A 22016-nucleotide genomic window follows, 5' to 3' on the forward strand; every position below is an offset into this window, starting at 1 on the left:
CCCACACCTCCTGCATTGGCAGGCAGATTCTTTACCACTGAGTCACCAGGGGCATGTATTATTGCTGAGAAGTTTATGGCTGAACTGGATAGTTCTCCCAGTCTCAGCTGAGTTCACGGGTACATCTGTGGTCAGCGATGGGTTGAGTGAGAAACTCTGCTGCTCTTGCTAGCGCTTTCACACAAGTCTATGGGATGACTTGCCGTGGGCTAGCCTAGATTGGCCTCGGCTAATGTAGTTGGGACAGCTCATCACTCCCAGTGATGCTTCATCATCCAACAGGCTATCCCAGGCTTGTTCTTTATGGTGGCAGCAGCAGTCTGAGAGAGGAAATAAAAGTGGGTACGTCATCTTGAAGGTTTCCCAAGTGGTACTAGTGGTAAAGAACTTGCATGCCAATGCAAAAGACACAGGAGATATGGGTTCAATCCCTGGGTTGGGAAGATCCTCTGGAAAAAGGAATGGCAACACACTCCAGTATTCTTGCCTGGAGAATCCCATGGACAGAGGAGCCTGGTGGGCTACAGTCCATAGGGTTGCAGAGTCAGACCTGATTGAAGCCACTTAGCACACACTCACACACAGCCTGTTGAGGCCAAGAGGTAGAAATAGAAGTTTGTTCCTTCTACTGTATTCTCTTAGCCAAAGCAAGTCACAAAAGCCAACCCCAAATCAGGAAACAGAGAAAGAAATTCCACTTTTGGATACATTCAGCTGGAAAATCACACAACAAATAGAATGTATGGGGAGAGTTGAATTGGCCATCTTTGCAAGCATTCTACTGTAGCCAGTGGTATGTTTTTAGTATATCAAAGAGGATGGGGGCCTAGCATGTTAACACACATATTAGACATTTGCATTGATCAGTTGGTCTTCACTTTGCAGGATAGAAATCTCTCAGTTCATCAGGCAAGGGATTTGATCATAAAATATAATTTACTCATCTTTGTATTCCCAACACTTTGCATCTCATCAGGCAGATTGTAGGCATTCCACAAAAGTTACTAATAATGATAAACGATCTCTCTTGGTAAATGTCACATTGCTACTGAAAAAAATGACACTTATTTTCAAATACCTTTTGATATTGATTTCTCACATAATTCCACAGTGATAAGAGAACAGACTCTGTATGCTTTCAATACCTTTAGATCATGCAATTTTTGTACTTTGTTTTATGTCCCTGGATATATTCCAGTGTCTCCTGGTTTATAACCTATGGGAACTTGGGTAGAATTTGTATCCTGATGTTGTGTGAAAATTGTATAAATCTTAACTATGTTGAGTTGATTCATAGACCTGAGTAGCTTTTCAGGTCTACTATATCCTTCTAGTCTTCTGTCTACTCATTCTATTAATTTTTGAGAGTTTGATATTGAAACTCCAACTAAAAATATTAATTTATCTATTTAAAATAATTCTAAAATAAAGTGGAACATAACTTTGTTCTGCAAAAAAAATTAAAAGTTGAGGAAAAAGAATCTAAATACATTTGAATAAACCACAGGTAAATACAAAACAACAGAAATGATAATGGAAAATTACTCTATTAGAAATTAGCAGTCAGCTGAATCATAATTCAGCTATGCCAGATTACCTGTGCGACTCTGGAGGGAAATAATTCAGCCCCCCTGGGATTTCTAGAGACAGAATGGCCATTCTCTAAACTATTCTTTCCTTCCTTCCCTTCTTCCTTCCTTCTTTTCTTTCTTCCTTCCCCTCTTTCTTCCTTTTGTTTTAAAATATTGAGTCTGTAAGAACCTTAGAGATTATGTAGATGCAGCCCACTTATTATATAGAAACTAATGAATCAGTTTGCTTAAAAACGCAGATGGTTGACATCAGAAACTAGAGCTCCGAGTTCCTGACTCCCGGCTCATCTTCCCTAGTATTATTCCAGTACACTTCCACTCAGAGTGCTGCCATGAGCCAACAGCATCAGCATACGGGAGTCTGATAGAAATGCAGAATCTCAGACCCTCTCCCAGGCTTCCTGAATTGGAATCCGGATTTTAACAAGATCCCCAGATAATTCGTACATGTGTTCAAGCTGGAGATGCTCTAGGCTTCCTAATAAATGCTTAATGGCTAAAAAAACTAAAGTGTCTAGTTAGAAGCCTGTTCCTTTGGATACATTAACACTGACACCATATTTTTGCACACCTCTCACTAATTTATTTAACAAATACCTCCTGAGACAGTCTGTCTGAAGTGTTGTAAGAATTTGTTCGAGAGCAGGTTTTGCCCTTCTGGAGTTCACTAGCCCCAAGGGAGACAGGCCCCTTCCCCTTGTCCCACATCTTCCTTCCTTCCTCTGCGCCCTCTCTTTGCTCTTTACCTTCCCAACCTCTTCCTACTCCTCATTTTTAATGATTCCACAACCGAGATCTAATTTCTGAAGTTGTTGGTTTAAGAGCAAAGCACTTTATTCATTTGAAATTCCAATTTCAGAATAGTGATTTAAGATGTTGGAAAATTTTTATTTGGCTCACGTCCAAGTGGCTTACATTATAATATCAGCATGACCCTAAAACTGTGTATGAAAATGACTGAAGTACTCTGAACATTTCGGGAGGAAATTCTGTATGAGCATAGTACAGGTTAATCATATGCATTAGTTATCGCTTTTGTCTTTTTCTAATGCAGTCTTTTTCTCAAAGAAGATAAAAGTTTGGGAAGCTGAGATATTATCACAAAAATACAAGAAGATTGTATTTTTCCCTCAAATATTTAAATCCCACACACACATCATTGAGATGCAAAGGAAAAATTTTCAATATCAACAGATTAATTTCATTCAAGAACTTAGTGTGAAACAGAGACAATTAAACAGAAATCCAGTAAATTAACTATTTTCCAGTGAGTAATATGTAAAATGATGTAGTATGTAAGATGGGGTCTTTATGTTAGATAATTGGATCACAGGTAACGGTTGTATGATGATATTCAATCCCTTTGAGGCTTATATGCCTGGCATTTTAAGTTCTGGTGATTAAAAATATTGTACTTCTCTCTCTCTGCGTCTTTTTTTTTTCAATACTCCTTCATAGTCCTGAAAAGCCCTGAGCTCATTTTATTCTTCTTTCCTTTCCTTGTCTTCTCCCTCTTCAAAGATATTCCATGATGATTTCGCTTTTCAAAATCAAGACTGCTTGAACTTGAACTGAGAGTAATGAAATTTCAATCCTTCACACAATGGCAGCTACATCTTCTTTCTGCTCTCTCGGTGTTGTCAGAATAGCAACTGCCCAGCGTGAATAGGACTACTTTCAGTTCTAAGGGGTTGGCCGTTGCTGAACAGCAGTGCATAGAAATAATCCTTGGCAATCCCATGGGTGACATTTCTCCTTCCTTATCTCCCATGCTGCATGCGGCCAGAACTTGATAAGACACCCAGAAAGAAGATAATGGCTGCTATCAAGCTGTCTAGGTAGAAATAATAATAATAATCTGTTTATGGAAAAGCAGCTGTCCTATTGTTTAGGATTTCATGAAATCTCAGAGTCAGATCCTCTCTCCCATGCCAGCCCCATTCCTGGTCCCCATGCCAATCCAATCACTTTGGGGCTTTAATGATGGGCATTTTGTTTCACGATCTTTTGATACAATAGACAAGAATGCATGTAAATATCCCATAATCATATTCAGTCACAGAACATAGTTAAAGACTAGAGAAGAAGCATTTTATAGGAAGATTTGGAGGCTGGGAGGACTTGGCAATGAATATGGGACAGCCCAGTATCCCTTTTAAAATATCCAAAAAAAAAAAAAAACCGGAATAGTCCAGTGATCATTCTAGTCTGAAATCTTAACCCTTGCAAACTGCAAAGTCTCAGCTTCTCAGAGTGAAACCCCAAAGAACTGTGATATTGTGATTGCCAAATATGTGGGCTCCATCCATGTTGATTGTTTTTATACGTCCTAAACAGAAGAGCCTAAGGCTCAGAAGCATCCTGGCTGAAACACTATTGTCCTCCTTTTCTTTAAGCTGGATTGCTCCCTTGGCTGGGACTGAATAGGTGATCACTTTATTTCCCAGTGTCCAGCTAGACCCTTGCCTTTAAAACAGTCATCTTCACGTAGGGTTATCTGTGGATGCTATTTCTGTTCTTTATCCATCCCTGTGTCTCTGGTGAAAGAGTCAGGCAACCATGCCTTTCAGGGTCAAACATACAATTGAAAAGAACAAAGTGCATCAGTTCCTTTTTCCTTCCTTCACTTGGTTCTAAAACACAGCCAAAGGCTGCATTTTCACATCCAGGGCTGGCTGATATCTTCATTCGTGTGACAGTCATCCCATAAGGGTCCCACCACTGCAGTAAGCAGAGACAGATTACCTTTACTCCTTTTCCTGTAGTCACCATAAGTCATCACTTCTAATTTACCCCAGCTGAACTCACTTTCTCCCTACATCCTCTTTTACTAAGACGTGGCAATGCCATGAGAACAAAGAGGACGGAGATCTGGGCCTCATAAATAGAGAAGCAACCTTGAAGAATCTCCCACTGCTACTGCTATGGTTTTGTGCATAGACTCACTCTATGTAAGTCAGGTCTCTTTGCCTCTGATAAGTCTGGGTCTCTTTCTACACAGAGCTTCCCACGTGGCTCAGTGGTAAAGAATCCACCTGCCAGTTCAGGAGACGCAGTTTCAATCCCTGGATAGGGAAAATTCCCTGGAGTAGAAAATGGCAACCCACTCCAGTATTCTTCCCTGGAAAATTCCATGACAGAGGAACCACATGGGCTGCAGTCCCTGGGGTTGCAAAGAGTTGGACATGACTGAGCAACTAAGCATGCTTCCTACACAACAAAGCACACCCTACCGGATCTCTTTCTCTCTCTCTCACATCCCACTCCATAGAGGAGTAACTCAAATACTACTTTCTCTCTGGGGCCTCACTCTAACCCTCTCCCTCCTTCTTCAGCAGACTGTTAATCATGTAGATAGCTGTGCACATTGCTGTAAGATACCCTTTTCCATTCTGTATCACATGCCTTTCTCTCCAACTGGAATGTGAATTCCAAGAAATTGAGTAAAATGCCTTTTTATATTTGTACTCATTTTCAGGAAGGCAACTTAGGCAAATGAATGGGGAAATGGTTTTACACCAAGTAGGTCTGGATGTGAATCCTAGCTCTGTTAACAATCAGCCACGTGTCCTTGACTTTTCTGAACTCATTTTACTAAAATGTCAGATGGGGCTGTTTCATAAAGTTGTTGCTAAAGAATTAAGTGAATTAAAGTACATGTATGTAAGATGTTTAACATAATACCGACAGGCAATAAGCTCTAGATAAATGGTAGCTATTATTATGAGTGCAATTAACTTAGTATCCCCAGTCATCCCATAGTAGACTATCAATAAATATTTATTAAAGAGTAAAGGAACAAATGAAACACACACATATATACACAGAATGTACATACAAACCATCATCCACCTAGTATAAATTGCATTGTTCTCTGCTTGTCTGAGCTCTCAAAATGGGATGTTGACCTATGGGGTATGTGACTAGGGAAAGAAAGGATCACAAAAGAGTTTGCAGGAATTCTCTTTTCTAGCAGCTTTACTGTAAATGGTGACCTCAAGGAATGCACATATTTTTCTCTGAAAGTGCTGAATTGGCCCCTGTGACATCCAGCTGAAAACACAGGTGGAGCAGGTGGTAAGAGCACCGTGCCTCTTACCAGCAGCAGAGCTGCAAAGGGAGACGCACAGGAGTCAACTCGGTGTCCACTTGCTAGAATGAGTCATGGCATAATTCAAGAAACACGGAGATGCAGCCTTGAACTTGCACTTCCTTCTCGCAATCGTCCTTTTTTGCACAAGTCATTACAAATCGCCTGGTCTCACACCTAGTGACTGTAAAATCCTGGAAGCGTCTGGATGCAGACTTGTCACTTCCCCGCTAAGACACCAAAGGGGTTAATGTCTGAACAGAAATCAAAGTCTGGCAGCTTCCACCCCACACATAATGGGCATTGTTGTTCCTGAGAGTGTGTCTGTTTTTTCTGGCAGACTTTACCATTTGGAACCGATTCTAAAACAGAAAAAGGAAAAGTCAGTCTGCTTTTTTTAAGTGCATAGGCAACAAAGCATAGGGCTGGTCACAGAACTGTTGTTTTGCTAGATTTCCAGGAAAGTTGTTGGCCTACCACTATTCAGAGAAGATGAATTGTCAACTTAAAATTCATTTACCTCAAAAGGAATTCGTTTGTATATGTGCATGAGTCACACATAATATCCTGAGGTGGTCTCCTTGTCTCAGAGATGAAGCAACACATTACGACTATATTAGCAGGTAAGTGAACTACGGCTGCCCATGCATCTGCATATGAAACCCATTTGCATGACGTTATTAATGGGCTCACTCATCAACCTTTCCAGGTCAGTTGCAATCCCAGAACCCGTTCTTCACTCCCACCTGATGGGCCCCCAGATGTTCTCATGTAAAACCGCATGAATGTGTCTTACAAAGTTATCAATACAACTAAATCCCCCTACAAAACACCAAACTCTCTCCTGGTGGGAAAGGCCAAGGATTTTTTTTTTTTTTCCCAATCTGTCATAAACTAAGGCTTTTATATATACCAAAATCGTGCACTTGGATGTCAGCCGCACATCAGATTGTTATAGATGTTTCTAAAGACTGTTCGTTTCTGCAGAAAGTTTTCAATTAGCAATAACCATGCTTAGAATAAACCTCATTGGTTATGATACTGCTACTGTGCAAAAGCTGCTTTTAGCTTCTGCACTTTGCTTCTCACAGATCAGTAACAGATGGTTTGTGAATCACACTGGCCCCTGGACCACACTTTGCTGGATTGTGGGCTTTGTTATATTGCTGACAGACCATCTTTTAGATAAAAGTTCACCAACTTTTATGTAAAGGGCCAGAGAGTAAAATTGTAGGCTTTGAAGCCTGCACAGACTCCCTAACTCCTCGATTCTGCTGTTATAGTGAGTGGGGGCAGCCATGGACAAAAGAAAATGAATGGGCATGGCAGTATTCCAAGAAAACTGTATTCACAAAAGCCAGTCACAGGCTGGGTTTGGCCCACTTTCTGTAGTCTGCCAACCCCCGAATGATGACAATGATAACATACATTTACTAGGCAACTCTTAGGTGTCAACCTTTTCTATCTTCCCACCATAGCCATGAATTATGTAACATTGTTTTAATTTTACAAACAATGAAACTGTGGTATTAATAAATGAAGAACTTATTTCAGCTTATTCTGAAAATAGGTGGCTGTTTCAGGATCCAAATCACAGTCCCTAGGCTCATACTATATACCACATATGCACAATGAGTGGTATGTCTTTTTCACTATGGATGGAAAACTTGAAATATTAGTATCATCTTGATCATCTTTTTCCCTTTTTTCATCTCCCTACCCACAATCCACCTCAAACAGTAACAAGGTCTTGGAATTCCCTGGTGGTACAGTGAATCAGAATACAGCTGCCAATGCAGGGGACATGGGTTCAATCCCTGGTCTTGGAAGATTTCACATGCTGTGGAACGACTAAGCCCATGTGCCAAAGCCAAGTACTAAAGCCCATGCACCTAGAGCCTGTGCTTGGCAACAAGAGAAGCCACCACAATGAGAAGCCCAAGGAACACAAGGAAAAGCATCCTGATAGCTACAGCTAGAAAAAGCCCACGCATAGCAACAAAGACCCAGCACAGACAAATGTAAACAAATAAGTAAATAAAAATAAAGGTCCATCTAGTCAAAGCTATGGTTTTTCCAATGGCCATGTACAGATGTGAGGGTTGGACCATAAAGAAGGCTGAGCACCAAAGAATTAATGCTTTCCAACTATGATGCTGGAGAACACTCTTGAGAGTCTCTTGGACTGCTAGGAGAGCAAACCAGTCAACCCTAAAGGAAATCAACCCTGAATATTCACTGAAGGACTGATGCTGAAGCTCCAATACTCAGGCCACCTGATGCAAAGAGCCGACTTACTGGAAAAGACCCTGATGCTGGGAGAGATTGAGGGCAGGAGGAGAACGGGGCGATAGAGGATGAGACGGTTGGATGACATCATTGACTCAAAGGACATGAGTTTGAGCAAACACCAGGAGATGAGGATGGATAGGGAAGCCTGGCGTGCTGCAGTCCATGGCGTCACAAAGGATTGGACATGATTTAGCAACTGAACAACAACAACAACCAATGTCTTAGTGTTCAATCAGCCTGTAGAGTCCCTACAGCATCAGGGCCAGGCCTGGACAGTCTCCACGCTCATCGAAACACTTAAGTACTCACCAAATATATGTTGAGAGTTTCCTCTGTGCCAGACACCATTCTCAACAATGGGGCCATAACAGTGAATGAAATATACAAGTCCCTACCCTTTACATTCTAGTAAGGGGTTATTTTTGTTGTTCAGTCACTCAGGCAATAAACATGTAAAGAAATATATATCATGTAGGGATATCATGTAAGGAAGTCAGGCTTGGAAGAAAAAAAAAGCAAAATAAGAGGGCAGAGAGTAACAAGAAGATGTTTCTCTTTTATCTAACTCTTGTATCTTTTCTTTACCAAATTAGATACGTAAACTCCAAAGAGATCTATAATTTCAAGTACACCTACTAGATGTAAACACATTATACTTACAGGATTTTTATAACTTATTTTTATCAGCTATTTTCCCCATAGTTGTATGGGAAAGGACACCAAGGAAGAAAGGAGTATATTCATTCATACTGTCAATATTTATTAAGTGCCTACTTTGTGTAATGTTTTTAGAACAAAGAATCCAAAATGAGCAAAATACACAGATTCTTGCTATCATGGGTTTCCGTTATGGCCAGAGGAGTCAGAGAATAAACAAAAATAAAATAAACATATGTTAGAAGGCTGGAATAAGTACAGTGGAGAGAAGAAACCGCAGAGAAGGAGACAAGGAAGACCTGGGGGCAGAGGCCAGGCTGTCATTTTAAGTAGCAAGCAACTGTCCCTTGATCAGATAGGATGCCACAAAAACAATACCTATGCCAATAGCAAGCCTCAGGTTTTAGTTCGCCCGTTATTATAGTCAGAGTGTCATCAATTAAAAGAAAACACAGGCAGGATGTTTTGTGTTGAGCATTCTATTTAAGTCCATAGAAAGAAATGTTATTCTTTCAAACTCATTTTTGCCCTTCCCTTTCCCTTGCCTCGGAGAAAAATGAGGGGTTGGCAGCCCAAACAATGTAGGGATGGGAGAGGGGAAGGGAAGGAAAAACTAAGGGCCAGCATTCACGCCGGCAGACTGTTTTAACAAGGATGTAGCTGTGACCCAGCCCTCCTGGGTCCCCAGACAGCCTTGTTAAGGAACCCACAAAAACAGAGCTGGCAGACACCAGGCATTTTCCATTAAGCATGGCATGCACTTTTTTCAAGATGTAACGAGATGTTAATATAGATTTGAATTTTAATCAGATCCAACTTGGGAACACAGTGCTTCTCTATAAATGTGAAATACTTCTAGGCTTTTAGGAAAATGTCATCCATATAAAGGCTAACTACTGTTTTACATATAAAACTGCCATTCTTCATTGATTTTTTAGGAAAGAGAAAAATACGATAATAAAATGAAACATCACCACAAAGACTTCTTACTTTCCTGTGAACATTGTTTCCAAGGATAAATTTTTTTCAGAATTCTTACATACTAGGAAGAATGCTTTTAGGCTTAAGGCAAAAATTAGGGAATTTCAGCTTATAAATTATGAAAACAGACATTACAAATCTATTTCTTGATAATAATAGTATTAACTTAAGTACACAACCAATAAGGGTGGATTCTAATCCCCATATAATTTTTTATAAAATCGGCATCTTAAACTAAACTTCCCCCCTTTTTACTCTTTTTATTTTCCCCCATAATCTTTCATGGATATGTACTTCTTTTACAGTTAAAAAAAAATTCCCTTTTGGAAAATAATTGTTGTATAATACATATATTACACTTAGTTGATCACCCCATCAGTTTGTTCCGATCAAATTCATAATTACCAAGTGTCTTTGTAAACCTCAGAATAAAGTCCTGTGGGATGTGATGTGGCAGGCTAGGTCCTGGGAGTCACTATTACCTCTCTTAGATAAATCAAGCTTTTTCCACGTGACAAGTCTATCCCGCAATCCACATCCACAGTCAAACAAGGAACAGGAACCGCCCACTCCCAATCCACTTCCTACCCACCCCCTTGAGAGTTCCCTTAAGACCACTAAAAATCAACAAGACGATGTCAGAGTCAACAGCTGGTAGAAATCAGGAGACTAGTGACAAGAATTCCCTAAGCCCCCTGAACTGAAGTCTGACATTCGTATTCCATAGAGAAAGGAGAGATGAGTTCCACTGAATGCTCGTGTTCAGAGGCTGGGCTTTCTTGCAAGCTTGATATTTTCCATCTGTGCATATATTTGGATATCTAAACATGTATTTATAACATACAATCCTATTATTAAACATCTAGAGAAATAAGACAAATGCATTGGAGGGAGGGGTGTTTATTTACTCTATTAAAGCATTTTCACATGAAATTATAAATCCCTATTGCATTCTTTGCAAAGTAAATTGCCTGAAACTCTGAGGTGCCAGATTTCTTTTCCTAAACCAAGACAGAACACACAGACTGAGAGCATAAACCAAGGCAACTATGGCAAAGGGGAAGAGGGGTGTAGACAGACAGGTGTTCTGAGAAGTCCCCCTAAAAATAACCAGCCCCAAACATCCTAACTAGATTTCATTTTTCCCTGTAGCTCAAATGGTAAAGAATCTGCCTGCAATGCAGGAGGCCGGGGTTTGATCCCTGGGTTGGGAAGATTCTCTGGCGAAGGGAATGGCAATCCACTCCAGTATTCTTGCGTGGAGAATTCCACGGACAGAGAAGCCTGGTGGGCTACAGTCCATGGGGTCGCAAAGAGTCAGACACAGCTGAGCGACTAACACACACACACACACAGAAATTAAATGTATCCATTTGTACCATTTGTAGAATCACACGTATCATCTACAGGAAGATGCACCTCGGTAGTAAATTTGAGTATTTGTATCAGTGAAAGAGAAGATGGATCTGTGGATTTCAGGTTTGGCATCCATCCGAAGCACTTGGAGTAGTCTTCAACTTGTGCCATCTGAGCCCACAGCTGAAAATTTTGATTCAGTGAATCTGACGGGATCCAGATTCAATCCAGAACAAGTCGTTCCCCTGGATCCATCCACCAGGCTACATAGATCTGTAACATAATGTTTTTTATTTATAGCATATATTTGGTTTAAAAGTAAAAGGGAAATAGGTATTCTTCTGTTGAAACCTTCTCTCATAACAAACCTTGGCCTTATTTTTGAACTACCTTACCCATTCTCCATATTTCTAATATTGCAATTCTTTTTTTTTTTTAGTTCCCCAACCAGGAATGGAACCATGCCCACTGAGGTGGGAGTGCAGAGTCTTAACCTAACCTTGGACTCCCAGGGAAGTCCCTGCAATTTCTGATACAGAATTTCACCGGTGAAGATCAAGAGACACCTCTAAGAAAAACAAGAACATGAAAACCATTATCTGTTCTTAACACTCATTAACAAATGACTCCTGTGCACTGTCAGTCAGCTGGACCTACCATAAGCATGGGTCACAGTTCTGGAGGCTGGGCGGTTCAAGATCAAGCCACCAGCCCATGCGGTTCCTGGACTCTCTTCCTGGCTTGCAGATAGCTGCCTTCTCACTATGTCCTTACATGGCAGAGAGGGAGAGAGAAAGAGGGAGGGAGAGAAAGAGACAGAGCCAGGGAGGACAGTGAAGCGGTAGGGGTCGAGAGAACTCTGGCATCTCTTCCTCTTCTTATAAAGTCACTAATCTTATTATGGGGGCCCCAACCTCATGACTGCTTCTGGAGCTATCACTTCCCAAAGGCCTCACCTCCCCACCTCTAACTATCAGAACACTGGGGGTTAGGACTTTAACATGTGAATTTTGGAGGAGCACAAACATTCAGTCCCTAGCGTACACAAGGATAAACTTTACGCTCTTCAGAGGAGAGGCTGTGAGCATCACATCGATGTGTCAGTCTTTGCTCCCTTCAAATGAGTTCTTTGAGGTGAGAAAGTTAACATACTTGAGAGAATGTAAATCAATCTTATACCCACCCCCCCAAAAAAGATGCTGGTATTCAGTTTTTACTACATTGATAGGCAATCATTTGTGGAAACAAGGATAACAAAGAATGAAATTCAAGAATCTAGTTGTCTACTTGGTGATGATTGCTTGGCTGGTGGCACTGACTGTTCAAAATGAAGTAGTAAAGAACGACTGTAGTTATCTAACCACCTTTTAATTCTTTAATTCTATCCATAAATTATCCATTCTACTTCATAAAACTGTCTTTCCTCTTCCATTTTTTTCTCTTATGTCAGACACTCTATACTACTGATTTTATAAAAGTGTTATACCGGCTGGTAAACTGAGAAGTACTTCTACTTAGATATGCCAGAGACAGAGCCGTTTTCTGCTCCTCTTGTATTTCTATTAGCTGGTACTTAAAGAGGCTGGTGAAAGAGGGTATATTCTATCATTTTATCATCTGCTTGCTCCCCTCCAGCCATCACTGGAAAGATTCTGAACACAGACATGCTATCAGATCTGTAGTCCTGAAAACGAGGAGTTTGTGCAGTGAATAGCAGTTACATTCTAATTATATTAATTCAGACTGCAATTTCTTTGAAATATAAAGGACCTGCTGTCAGGGTGGTGTGGACAATGGAGGCTGAACATGTCAATGACATGACAAATTCTTCGAACAGAGTGCCAGATGTATTGTTGCCTGGGATTCTTTTCTGAGAACAAATTCAGCAAGCACTACCAGCGTCAACTCCGGAGCAAGGAACTGGTTCATTTGTTATCTTTCCAAGTTGCAGGTACATCTGCCAGAAGAGTCTGCCAACAGATGAACTGGTAATTAAAATCATTTCCGTGGTTGGAGGAGTGATTCCAAAATTGTGCCTCTTTGCTTTCTCTCTTTTCCTGTGCAAGATAAAACTCTGGTGAATGCTGATATCGATTTGCCTTGGACAACACTAGAATTGTGTGGTTCACTAGGCTCTCACTGCTCACTTTAGTGCTTCAGCATCTTTACTGGGACTCACCGTTAAGGTTTTTTAACAGATTTTTCAAGTTCTGTTCTTTGCTAATATCATATCCTCCCTTGTTTTGTAAAAGTTCTTCACAGATGTTTGCAAAACCTAATATGGGTCAAATACATCTAATTGCTCAACTGACAGAAAAGGTTTATTGTATCTCCTCTCTATGCCAGATATGTGCTAGGATAAATAATGAGTGATGGTCATAGATTTTAAAAACATTAAAGTTGATAATAAATTGCATAATATAAGACAGATGCTAGTTCGGTACCTGCCTCTAGTAGTTATTCAACAAGTATCGGTTTCTACTATTCTTCTCTTCTGCATCGAAAGAGAGACCCTACTTTGTAAATATTCACATATTTACACATCAGCATCAGCATCACTACGACAAGAAAACCAACTAGTGTTTACTTTATCCTTACATGTCTGTGCTATTTTATTCCTATTTCACTGGCAGGGAAACCGAGCCGCAGAGAAGTAACAGTGGGTGAGTTGACAAAACTAGGAAGAACCAAAACTAGAGATTTGGCCCAAGTGTCTGAATATCAAGGCTTCGAGCTTAACCACGTCACTGTAATGTCACATGACCCTATGTAAATAAATTAACTGCAATAATTTCCCCAGACTATGCAGTAGCCTGTTAATTAATCAGCTTATATCTTTTACAATGTATTTATTTTCGATTGCACTGGGTTTTCACTGCTGTGTGTGGACTTTCTCTTGGCGCAGAGCATGTGCTCTAGGTGTCTGAGCTTAGTAGATGCAGCTCATTGGCCCTGGAGCTCCCAGGCTTCAGTAGTGGTGGTACATGGGCTTAGTTGCTCTCAGCATGTGGAATCTTCCCGGATCAGGAACAAACCCATGTCCCCTGCACTGGCAGGTGGATTCCCATCCACGGTACCATCAGGGAAGCCCCTAAAGTGGCTTATATGTTAATACATATTTGCTTGCTCTGGTTTTTATTTCTTCTTCCTTTCCTCCTCCTTCCTTCCTTCTTTCTTTCCTGCTCTTTTGTCGATAAACCCAGCTGCTTTTGTTTTTCTAGCAACAGAGGAAGGTTTTCTACCATCCTCAGAGACTCAGAGGAATCTTTTTAAGAATCAGTAAGTGGAAAAGGATTGTAAGATAAAATGTAAAATCACCACAAGAATTATTTTCTCCAAATCAAAACACCAAAATAGTGTAGATTTATAGACACTGGTAACCTAGAAGTTTACCAACAAGTTGTCATGTATATGTATATTCACATATAGAATACAGTATTGAAACATCAACTATGCTTAAATGTATCATCTCTTAGTGACAGTGATAGTAGCAGTAAAAGCAAAAGCAACAGCTTTGCTCACTTCAGAGAGTACCAAAGAGAAGCAGCTCCTTATTCTACAAACTAGTAGCTAAAAGCAAAGAACAAAGCATTTGTCCTGTTCATATTTATATGCATTTATCAGTTCAGTTCAGTTGCTCAGTCGTGTTCGACTCTTTGCGACCCCATGAATCGCAGCACTCCAGGCCTCCCTGTCCATCACCAACTCCCAGAGTTCACTAAAACTCACGTCCATTGAGTCGGTGATGCCATCCAGCCATCTCATCCTCTGTTGTCCCCTTCTCCTCCTGCCCCCAATCCCTCCCAGCATCAGAGTCTTTTCCAATGAGTCAACTCTGTGCATGAGGTGGCCAAAGTACTGGAGTTTCAGCTTTAGCATCATTCCTTCCAAAGAAATCCCAGGGCTGATCTCCTTCAGAATGGACTGGTTGGATCTTCTTGCAGTCCAAGGGACTCTCAAGAGTCTTCTCCAACACCACAGTTCAAAAGCATCAATTCTTCAGCGCTCAGCCTTCTTCACAGTCCAACTCTCACATCTATACATGACTACTGGAAAAACCATAGCCTTGACTAGACAGACCTTTGTTGGCAAAGTAATGTCTCTGCTTTTCAATATGCTATCTAGGTTGGTCATAACTTTTTCTTCCGAGGAGTAAGCATCTTTTAATTTCATGGCTGCAGTCACCATCTGCAGTGATTTTGAAGCCCAAAAAATTAAAGTCTGACACTGTTTCCACTGTTTCCTCATCTATTTCCCATGAAGTGATGGGACCAGATGCCATGATTTTTGTTTTCTGAATGTTGAGCTTTAAGCCAACTTTTTCACTCTCCACTTTCACTTTCATCAAGAGGCTTTTTAGTTCCTCTTCACTTTCTGCCATAAGGGTGGTGTCATCTGCATATCTGAGGTTATTGATATTTCTCCCGGCAATCTTGATTCCAGCTTGTGTTTCTTCCAGTCCAGTGTTTCTCATGATGTACTCTGCATATAAGTTAAATAAGCAGGGTGACAATATACAGCTTTGACGTATTCCTTTTCCTATTTGGAACCAGTCTGTTTTATGTATATATATGAACTTTACTTCATAAAACCAAATAGGTAATGAGAGGGAAGTTTCTCAGTGTAAAAGGACTCTGGTTAATAAAATAAAATCACTGATGGATACATGCCATTATATATTTATCAAAACCTACAGAACATACAATACAAGGAGTGATGTCATGTTAACTACGGACTTTGAGTGACAATGAGGTGTCAGCGCAGGCTCACTCCTTGCCACACGTACCACTTTGGTGTTGGATGCTGAAAGTGAAAGAGGATGGGGCGAGGGGAAGGGGAGTGGAGGAAGAAAGAATATACGTGTACTTTTCACTCAGGTTTCCCATGAATCAAAAACTACTCTAAAAAATAGTCTATTCTTTTTAAATCATAAAATTAGGACATCACAACTTTAGCTAATGAAATAATAGAACCAAGCAACAAGCCTCAATAATTGATAAGATTACACACACACACACACAAATACATTTCTACAGATGAAAATATATACCACAATTAATGACTTAGCCTTGCTAAAAATATGGAACCAGAATCTAACAAAAACTCTGTCTTTACCTATAAATGTATAAGTACAAAATACAAGGCAGTAAATATATTTGAGAAAACCTCAAGGAACAGAATCAAGAAAATTCAGATTGTTAGGAAATTTCAGGGAAAAACAATTCAGAATATTAGAAAATTTCAGGAAAAAGCACTCTCATTTTTTCAGCCAAAATCCTAAGGAAAAAAATAATAGAGTTAAACGAGGAACCCACAGATTTTAACGAAACCTAAGAGACTCACAAGCAAGCACAGTGCATGGACCTGTTTTGGATCTGGATTCAAATGAACTTTAAAAAAAAATATATTGTAAGACAGTTGGGGATAGGTGAGTGCTAACTGCATAATTGTTGATATTACTATATGTTGTATTATCGTTAATGTTTTAGATGTGATAAAAGTATTATGGTTATTTTATTTTAAAGAATCCATATCTCTTCAAGACTCTTATTGGAAGATATATAGAAGAAATGACCTATATTTGCTTAGGATTTGTTTCAAAATAATGGGGTGGGATAAGTGTCAGTCCTGAGTGGGTCAAGTAAAATAAGCCCAGAGGTTCATTTTACTATTTTATCTCTCTCTCTCCTTTTTTTTTTTTTTTTTTGCATGTATTTGAAATGTTTTATAATACAGGTTTGTATAACTTATAAATTTACTTAACCTGCCCAACCTTAGTTTTCATTTGTAAAACAGAAATAATATTATCTAGAGCAGGAATAACATCTCCTTACAGGATTTTTGAAAAATTTAAAATATGGATTTAAACACTTGGCATGCTGTAGATAATTGAGAAATTATTTTTTAGGGGCTCAGATTTATCACTTATTACTGAATTAACTGATCTAAGCTTAGCAGAGTTTCCACACTGTCTCTGAAGTGTAGTAAGACTGGGAAGGCTTACTACTACTACTAAGTCACTTCAGTCGTGTCCGACTCTGTGCAACCCCATAGATGGCAGCCCACCAGGTTCCCCCGTCCCTGGGATTCTCCAGGCAAGAACAGTGGAGTGGGTTGCCATTTCCTTCTCCAATGCATGAAAGTGAAAAGTGAAAGTGAAGTCGCTCAGTCCTGTCTGACTGTTAGCAACCCCATGGACTGCAGCCTACCAGGCTCCTCCGTCCATGGGATTTTCCAGGCAAGAGTACTGGAGTGGGTTGCCATTGCCTTCTCCAGGAAGGCTTAGGAGGGAACAAGAGTTTATATCCTCATGTGCCACCCTTTTGGGAACCATGAACATGCTGGTTGGACTTGTTTGTTTTGTTTTTTTCAGCTTCAATCTTGTCCCAAGTTACAGTTTTTAGTCTTGCTGATCCTGGAGCCCATGTAGGTACACCTGTTTTGTTAAATATCTATTCAGTTCTCAGCAACCACAGGTGCAAGTGTTAATCACTCAGTCATGTCTGACGCTTTGTAACCTCATGGACCATAGCCCACCAGGCTCTTCTGTCCATGTGATTCTCCAGGTAAGACTACTGGAGTGGCTAGCCATTCCATTCTCCAGGGGATCTTTCTGACCCAGGGATCAAACCCTGATTTCCTGCATTGCAGGCAGATGCAAGTTCAGTTCAGTTCAGTCGCTCAGTGTGTCTGACTCTTTGCGACCCCATGGACTGCAGCACGCTAGGTTTCCCTGTCCATCACCAACTCCAGAACTTGCTCAAACTCATGTCCATTGAGTCGGTGATGCCATCCAACCAACTCATCCTCTGTCATCCTTTTCTCCTCCGGCCTTCAGTCTTTCCCAGCATTGGGGTCTTTTCTAATGAGTCAGTTCATCGCATCAGGTACCCAAAGTATTAGACCCTCAGCTTCAGCATCAATCCTTCCAGTCAATACTCAGGACTGATTTCTTTTAGGATCGACTAGTTTGATTCCCTTGTAAGAAGAGGGTGCAAATAAACCACATTTCCCTAAACCATTTACTCCAGCTCCACCTACACCAAGACAGGCACTTTTGTTTGATGAAATACCAAAAGTTATCTGATTATCTTAAAAACTACTAATGCTAAACCCACCCACCAGTTTTCACAACTCATTCCAACTCCTCAAGATCATTCTCTTTGCACCCCTGTTCTACTTATCCTCACAAATCCCTGAGAGACCAAAGTTTAAAGGAAAAAGTATATGAAAGTGAAGAACAGGGGCCCACAGGGCAGAAAAGATGAAACTGCTCAGAAAAAGGCAGTCTGCTCTCACAGATGACACGCCCCAAGCAGGAATTCTTCTGGTTCGTTTTTCAATGGCTGGATTTTTTGGCTCTCCAAGTCCTGCTGGAGACTTGAGTTTGTCAAGGGCTGAATCTGGACTTTCTCCAGGTCATGGCTGCATGTCAATTCATCTGATTTCTAATAAAGCCAATTTTTATTTTTCTAACTTGCTTCCAATTCTCAAGTTTAGCTCCAAAGAAAACAGAAAGTAATTAAAATGTCAACACTTCCCTGAAAAGGAACATAAACTCTCTTTGGATTTTCTTCCCACTAGAAATGCTGCTTTTCTCCAAGGCACCAGCCCCATGTGTGGCAAACAGCAGTCACCCGCAGCAGAGCGGGTTGATAGGCAACGCACATAAATCCCCCTCTGTCCATTTCCTTGTTTGCATCTCTTCTTCTCCCGTGCCATTTTCCAAATGGAGAGATCCTATCAATGAAGTACTTAAGTCTGTCTCTTATAATGGACTAATATCTACTCCATTGTAATATATCCAAATTTTATGCGATATGAAGTAAGCTCCAGCAGCAGTAGGCTATTTGATCTAACGTGAAAAACATAATGTGGAGTCTAACAGCTTATTATTCAGTGCAGTGCGATAAATTAACTAAGCACCATTTTGCATAATGGGAGCCTGATTATTTCCTTTCCCTTCATTTAAGTGGTTTGGATGCATTATGACTTTCTTCAGGTTTACATGAAATAACTTCTCCTTTCAATGTCTGATATTAAAGAATGAAATAAGAGAGAGGAAAATATGGGATGACATCATTTTGTGATTTTGTATTTTGTAAGGTTAGTCCTTCAAAAGAGAGGAAAATTGTGTGATAATTGGCCCAAGAACTGCTATGATCAGTTTTGGAAAAACAAATGTTCATGTTTATCTTCCACTCCGGCCTCTTTCCTGCTTTCTTCCCTGAGATCGCTGCCAGTTCCTTGACTCAATTTTGAAAAATACTTTTTAGTGAAACTCTTGATTCCATCTTTTGGATATCTCTCTGACTCCCTGACTCCCTGAAGATGCCAGTTCCTTGACTCAATTTTGAAAAGTACTTTTTAGTGAAACTCTTGATTCCATCTTTCGGATATCTCCCTGACTCTCTCTCCTCTGCATACCCAATTCCTTAGCACTCTGGTGCAAATAGTAGACTGACTGTAACCACTGGTCAGGAGTCCAGAGGCTTCATCTAGAACCACATTCCCTCCACCTACCACTAAAGGTCTTAAAAATACATTAAAATGCATCAAAACACATGCCAACATTAAAGGCTGCTGCAAATTCTCACAACCATCACTTTTGAAAACTAAGCATAAATCAGGCAGCTCTTTAATTTTTTTGTGCTCTGTGCTCAGTTGAGCAGTTTGTGTCCGACTCTTTGCAACCACATGGACTATAGCCCGCCAGGCTCCTCTGTCCATGGGATTTCCCAGGCAAGAGTATTGGAGTGGGGTGCCATTCCCTTTTCCAGGGGATCTTCCTGAATCAGGGATAGAACCTGTGTCTCTTACCTCTCCTGCATTGACGGGCAGGTTCTTTACCACTAGCACCAACTCTATTAATACCATTTTCCCAATTTAACAGTTGGAAACTGAGTCTGATAGAGATTACTTTACCAAATTTGCATAGCAAGTGAAGTTAAATCTGGATAACTCCAAAGTTCATGTGACATGTTAACATTATTTGCTGGAAAAAATTAGCAAAAATAGTACTTCTATGTTTCTGCATTACTGTAGAGGAAAAAACAACAATTCAAAATGGGTTTTCTTGACAGTGAAGCTGAACCTTCATCATCATTGCAGATGAAATTATTTTTATAGTACTTAAAATATGATAAATATGTGGTCTGCTAATTTTGCTTTTTAGAGAGACATTTGATTGTCTTTTCTGGATTGTAAACCACTTGAGGCATTAATATGCAATATTTGTTTTTCTCTTTCTGACTTCACTCTGTATGACAGGATCTGGATCCATCCATATCACTACAAATGACCCAATTTTTCCCTTTTTATGGCTGAGTAGTATTCCATTGTGTATATGTACCACATCTTCCTAGAAAATAGTACTGATGAACCTAGGTCTAGCTCAGGAATAGAGATGCGGCTGTAGAGAATGGGCATGTGGACACAGGGGCAGAAGGGAGGGTAGAAGACATTGAGAGGGTAGCATTGACATATACACACTACCAAGGGTAAAATAGATAACTAGTGGGAACCTGCTATAAGCACAGGAGGGTCAGCCCGGGGCTCTGTGATGGCCTAGATGGGTGGGACTGGGGGAGAGGTGGAAGGGAGGTCCAAGAGGGTGGGGATAAACCAGTACCTATAGCTGAGGCCCTTCACTTACAGCAGAAGCTGACACAATTTGTAAAGCAATTACATTCCAATTTTTTTAATTGCTTTTTAAAAGCAATTTTAATGTTTAAATGTCCTGACCCTATTTCATCCCTTTTTATGACTGAATAATATTCAGCCATAAATATTGATGTCAGGACATTTATTTCTACTTTTATAATCAGTAGAATCAGTGTGATATGGCATTTGAGTCAGAAAATCTGAGGTTTCCATTTTGACTCTACGTACTACTAACTGTATGGTGAGTTCCAGTTGGTTTAACTCAAAAGTAGGTAAATATGCTACATAGGAAAGGTTAAATGAAATAAATTATATAAATGCATAGCACAGGGGACATAATCAATGCATTCTGTTTCTCTCTCTTCATAACTATCCCACCCCTATTATCTAAGTATCGGTTTTCCACGCATGGAGATATTCCAAGGAAATGTCAATGGGACACAGAAGTGTTATGACTGAACGATGTCCTGATTAAAACTCTTCTTCCATTATTTTCCCTTGAAGTGAAGTCACTCAGTTGTGTCTGACTCTTTGCGACCCCATGGACTGTAGCCCATCAGGCTCTTCCGTCCATGGGATTTTCCAGGCAAAATGCTGGAGTGGATTGCCATTTCCTTCTCCAGGGGATCTTCCCAACCCAGGAATTGAACCCAGGTCTCCCACATTGCAGGCAGATGCTTTACCATCTGAGCCACCAGGGAAGTATTTTCCCTTACTATTATTCATTTCACACACATTTAGCCATCTCACCAACATGAGATTTTTAAAAGATGATTTTAATTCTAAAACTAACAGTAATAAAGTGAATAAAGGTACTTGGCATTCATCTCGACATTTCTTTTCTTCCAATTCTCCCTTTCTTGTTTCTTTACTTCTTCTCCCCAGGTTGTGACAGTAAGTGCTACTGATAATATAAGAAAGCTTCAGATCAAGATCAAGGACATATAATCTTAAACTTCTATCTGCTCACTTCTCTGACATGAAACTCTCCTTTTGAGGGTAAAATAGCAAAAGTTGAATCTTTCGTTTTTCAAAAATTTAAAGAGAACTCGAAGAAAAAAATGATTGATAATCCTGTGAGCAAGAAAAATCTTATATGGCAAAGCCCAGCTATAAGTGGTTTCAAGCTTTAAAGATATATAAGGAGGAGGACATTTTTTGCTGGAAATAGTTTCACTTTGTTGGGATCTGAATGAAGTGTTTGATAAAAATTATTATTTTAATGAATGACAACTTATGTCATCTTTGACTTATGACATCTTTTCCTCTGGAGAACTCAGAGAATTTGATATATGTCCTTGAGGTATAACAAGAGTATTATTTGACAGAATTTAAGTTGATAAAATGACAATTCAGAGAGGCTAAGTGAAATACACAGGGTCACA

The 22016-nt window shown here is 40.0% G+C and overlaps 2 long non-coding RNA genes across 2 annotated transcripts in view; one reads left to right on the top strand and one right to left on the bottom strand.

The window, feature by feature from the left end:
• Nucleotides 1–13822, top strand: part of LOC107132462 (uncharacterized) — a 56501-nt gene extending 42679 nt beyond the window's left edge. The window contains exon 4 of the long non-coding RNA XR_001500287.3: nt 11408–13822. This is a non-coding gene — a long non-coding RNA (uncharacterized lncRNA). The remainder of the gene's footprint in view (nt 1–11407) is intronic.
• LOC104972363 (uncharacterized) overlaps nt 1–22016 on the bottom strand; it is a 43589-nt gene that overhangs the window by 4240 nt on the left and 17333 nt on the right. The gene's annotated exons all lie outside the window — the stretch shown is intronic.

Source organism: Bos taurus, chromosome 5 (assembly GCF_002263795.3).
Source record: "Bos taurus isolate L1 Dominette 01449 registration number 42190680 breed Hereford chromosome 5, ARS-UCD2.0, whole genome shotgun sequence".
Lineage (NCBI taxonomy): Eukaryota > Metazoa > Chordata > Mammalia > Artiodactyla > Bovidae > Bos > Bos taurus.